This window comes from Primulina eburnea, chromosome 13 (assembly GCF_022965805.1).
Source record: "Primulina eburnea isolate SZY01 chromosome 13, ASM2296580v1, whole genome shotgun sequence".
NCBI classification, from domain to species: Eukaryota; Viridiplantae; Streptophyta; class Magnoliopsida; order Lamiales; family Gesneriaceae; genus Primulina; species Primulina eburnea.
This window is the reverse complement of record NC_133113.1, coordinates 12,599,931-12,605,412: the sequence shown is the minus strand read 5'-3', so window position 1 is coordinate 12,605,412 and position 5,482 is coordinate 12,599,931.

Genomic DNA, 5,482 nt, shown 5'->3' with positions numbered 1-5,482 from the left:
ATATCATCCAAAACACAATAATTATATCCCAACAATTCATAAATCATACTGAAATTCATAGGAAATGCATATGATATCCTTTCTTTGCTCCGTTTACAAATATATCATGCTCAATATGTCAAGAACACAATATAACTATCATATTCTCATTTCCCAAATATCTGAATTTCGAAACTTGTTGAAATGACATAAAACTTACATCACTTTGTAGCTAGTAACGAGAGGAGCTCAAAATCGAAGTCGGATCAAAGTTTGGATAGTTAAATCTTGTTAAACTAGCAAAGAATGCTTACAAGAACTTACTGAATTCCCTTGGAGGTGTCTCGATTACCAGCTGCGAGAAATGAAGGAAATGAAGCCACCTATTAGATATTGCATGAAACTCCACACATGGCTATGTCTTTTTGTAACACGCAATAACGCGGGTGCGGTAACATAAGGAGCGCGGGTGCGCTGTGCTCTCGGCAGCACAATTATTTTCCCTAATGCAGCGACCGCGGGTGCGGTAAAGTTGGGACCGCGGGTGCGATACCCCCACGGCATACACCGCGGGTGCGGTACAGTTAAGACCGCGGGTGCGGTCTTACTTCACACCAATTCTTATTTCAAGCCAAACTTCTTCATCTCTTATTTCTTATCTCTATGCACATTGCTCATAGCATATCTATCAAGTCAGAATGATCACTCAGTGTTCTGGGCATTACAACCTTTGAGCATGAATACAAACCTAGAGGTTGACTTCGAGTCATCGATATCGCTTTGGAAGTCAGAGTCGGTATAGCCTTCCAATTTCAGTTCTCCACCCCATAGACCAAGAACAATTTATTGGTCCTTCTCAAATACTTGAGGATGTCTTGCACAACTACCAAGTGTGGAAGACCAGGGTTCGATTGATATCTATTCACTACACATAGTGAAACGCCACGTCAGGACGTGTAGATATCATCCCATACATGATGCTACCAATTGCCGAAGCATACGGAATGCGTGTCATCGCCACTATCTCTGCATTAGTCTTGGGAGACAGACTTGGATAGGGACACGCCATGACACATTGGTAGATGTCCTCTCATGGACTTATCCATCGAGAACCGCTTCACGATGGTATCATGTATGTGGACTGGGTGAGACCAAGCAATCTTCTTGATCTATCTCAATAGATTTGTATTCCCAATACGAAAGATGCTTCACCCAAGTCCTGCATCGAGAACTTATTCGCTAACCTTATCTTAGTTGATTGCAACATTCCTACATCATTCCCAATGAGTAGAATGCCATCAACATAAAGCACCAGGAATGTCACAACACTCCCATTGACCTTCTTACACACATACGGTTCCTCAAGATTCTTAGTAAAACCAAACTCTTTGATCGTACTATCGAATCTGAGGTTCCAACTCCTAGATGCCTTTTTAAACCATAAATAGATCTCTGAAGTTTGCATACTATATGCTCACTTCCGACAGATGTAAACCCTTCAGGTTGAGACATGTAAATCACTTTCTTAAAATCCCCATTAAGAAAGACTGTCTTAACATCCATCTGCCATATCTCATAGTCATACCATGCAGCTATGGCTAGCAAAATCCTTATGGACTTGAACATTGCGACTGGAGAAAAGGTTTCCTCAAATTCAACTCCTTGTCTTTGAGTACATCCTTTTGCCACCAATCGCGCCTTGAAGGTCAATACCTTCCCATCCGCCCCAAGTCCCTGTGGGAACAGTTCCCTCAGGTGGATCCTCAAGATCCTACACTTGGTTCGAACTCATGGAATTCAACTCAGATTCCATTGCTTCAAGCCACTTGGATGAATCGGCATCAGATAACGCTTCCTTGAAGGTCCTTGGATCACATCCATGGTTAGGCTCATCATGGCCCTCTTCAAGAAGCTGACGATACCTCATGGGTGGTCTCGAGACTCTCTCGGATTTTCTAGGAGCTTGTATCTCCTCTCTTGGCTCATCGGGTGTGGGTTCTATAATTGTGGGTTTCTCTCGAACCTCTTCGAGTTCTATCATCTCCCTTTTTCTATCCAATAGAAAATCTTTTTCCAAAAAGGTTGCATTCCTAGAAACAAACACCTTTGTTTCTTGGGGATGATAGAAATGATATCCCACTAAATAACATAAAATGGATCGACTATCCAATTTATCTCCCACTACCTGCTTCATATAAGCAGGGCTCCCCATATTCTAAGATAGGAATATTTGGGAGACTTACACATCCATATCTCATATGGTGTCTGCCTTTGTATGGACATTTAATGGAATATCTTTCAATTTTAAGTTATAGAGATCGTTTTCAAGTTCTCAAGTACCAATTAAACATTCATTCTTGTAAATGTTACAAACACCTTTGCTAAATAAACAAGAATATCCATTTTTATCACAATAGAAATGGAAATAATGTTTTACATCAAACAGGTACAAACAAAACATCTCTTAAAATTAACTTAAAACTATTGTTCAATAATAAGTAAACATCTTCAATAGCCTTGACAGCAACTCTTGCTCCATTGCCCATCCTCTAGAAGGTCACACCTTCCTTAAGCTTTCTACTTCTTCCCATCACCTGTAACACATTACAGAGATGTGATCCACATCCGGTATCCAATACCCAAGAAGTAGAGTTAATTGAAATGTTTACTTCAATTTAGAACATACCGTTTCCAGAACTTTTCTGGGCAAGATATTCCCTGCAGTTACGCCTCCAATGTCCAGGCTTCTTGCAGTGATGACATACATCATCAGTCTTGTCAGCCTTAACTGGTGTGGATGCCACAACGGGATTCGGAGATTGCCTCATCAAGGGCACGTTCTTCTTGGGACGTTGGAAAGAACTCTTCTTTCCCTTCCCATGTGGATCAATCTTCGTACCAGATGAAGAACCCACATAAAGAACCAACTTCTCTTTCTTGATGGTTGATTCAAACGTAACAAGCATATTCACCAACTCCTCAAGGGTTGGTTCAATCTTGTTCATGTTGAAGTTCACCACAAAAGGATCAAATGAGCTAGGCAGCGATAACAGCAACACGTCGGTGGTCAACTCCGAAGGCAAGATCAGATCCATGCCAACGAGCTTGTCCACGAGCCCGATCACCTTTAGGCCATGCTCATGGACCGAGGCCCCATCTCGCATGCGCAAAGTGATCAGCTCCTTGACGGTAGCATGCCTTAGAGGTCGTGTTTGCTCACCAAAGAGCTCTTTGAGATGCTTATGAATGTCAGCAGCATTCTTTGCATCCTCAAAACGCCTCTGCAGCTCATCATTCATAGAAGTCAGCATATAACACCTGGCTATCAAGTCATGGTCACACCATTCCTTGTAAGCCTGCAATTCCTCAGGATTGCAGTCAGTCGGAGCCTCAACAGGGGGCGACTCAGTCAGTGTATATGCTACCCTTTCCGAATTCAAGACGATTTTCAAGTTTCTTAGCCAAGTGAGGTAATTAGGTCCAGTTAATATGTGTTTGTCGAGTATTACGGATATCGGATTGCGAATCGATGACATTGTCAATTTGTACTGAAAAGTAAAAACAGATAAATGTTGGTGACTATTTTAAAATATTTAGTAAGATATGAAGTTTGGACTTTTACTTCATAAATATTTGCTCCCACTGTTTTGAAATCTTTCACTACCCTCTACTGAAAACGGGAAACTCCTTTCCTCAGTAGGTACGTAAGGTCCAATTAGCGATTTATGATCCCGAATAATATCAGCCAATCACAATTCCTAAAAGGTAGTTTCCAATTGCATCACAATGCAACCCTCTACGTAAACTTTTGTCTCACGTTTGATTAGGACCCAATAATATGACGTCGTTCATCTTCACGTGTCAAGCCTTACCCATCGATGTTGAACCTTAATGGACGGTCGCCATGAGTTCCCTCAATAATATGAGCCGAAATCATGGGAGTTCCACGTAGTTCACATCACCATGTCAATGGATGTCACAGCTTTCCGGCACCCAAAGCTCCCCCAATAATATGAGCCGAGCCCCGAGTACGGGTAGCGTTCATCATGCACCCATTGTCGATGGAAGACAAGGAAATTATAAACAAATTTATAATTCCCCTTTTCGGGCTTGATATTAATTTTGAATCTTATTCAAAATGAGGGTTTTTAATTTTGAAAGGTCTCATCATTAATTTTATTTTAAAAGCTCGCCATGTTTGATCGTATGTTTGCCGGATTCATGCAACTTTTTTATTATCATAATAATAACGCACATACTCATTATTTATAACATATCATGCATATATTATAAACAGTAAACAAAACAAGGATGATCAATCGCCCCAATACTAATGGCCCGTGTGAGCTAAACACGGGCCTAGGTCCAATCCTAGGGTAAATGCACGGGATGCAAATGCAACTACATTATTACAATAGCATCCAATATTACATGTCTTCGATCTTCATAATCACCAAGGCCACCATCTTCCAATCTTGATCTTCCACCATTCTAATATTTACAATTAAATATCCATGGCACATAGGGATACATCTCATGGGGGGTGGGAACGGGCCATAAACCAAGCCCACTTTAAATTGATAATTATTACAATCATACAACACAAATATCCTAGCATACACCTAGCAAATTGGGCTTGGGCTTTTGATCATCCTTCATGCATAATATCACATATCATACACCATCAATTAATTATCACAATAATTAATTGATCCAATATTATATATCTTGAACCAATCACTAACCGCCACGATTATAAACTAAATTAACAAAGTATACAAACACCTTTGTCTACTTTCAAATTAATTTATTTATAACCGAATTTCTTGTAAATCACCATTTACTATAAATAATTAAAGTCCAACTTAAATTATTTATTTCATGAGAAAATATTTGCAACTTTTGTAATTTTAAACTTAAGGGCCCAAAAACTCATTTTTCACTAAAAATATTTTGGCCCATTTAAAATCACAAATGTGTTGGTCATCCTATGGCCCAACAACTCAAGGCCCATGACACTTTGATATTCCAAAACACTTTTGGAAACCCTAGCCGTCATCGCCGTCGCCGGAGCTCCGTCCCCGGATTCCGGCCAACAAAATTTATTTTTTTTTTAATAAAATAGGGGGGGCGGTTCGGGCAGCCCTTAGGGCTGCCCTTGCTGCCCATTTCGGGCAGCCCCTCGGGCAGCCCAAGCTGCCCGAAATGGGCAGCAACATGCTGCCCAAAAATCGCCCCAATCCGGCCTTGAATCGTTGCAAATTTTCATCTCAATCGGTTAGAAATCGCCCTCAATATAATATCTTGTATATGCTATCCAAAAACTAGTACCCTTAGCTCATGATACCACTTGAAAGGAATCGATTTAGGTGACCGAAATGCACAACGGAAGCTACAAAATTTTCGAAAATCACATTTTCTTGCAAGGAAATTTTCGGCCACCATGTGTACTAGTGTAGCATATACAAAAATCTCAACTTCATGCATAGGGTGTTGAGAAAAT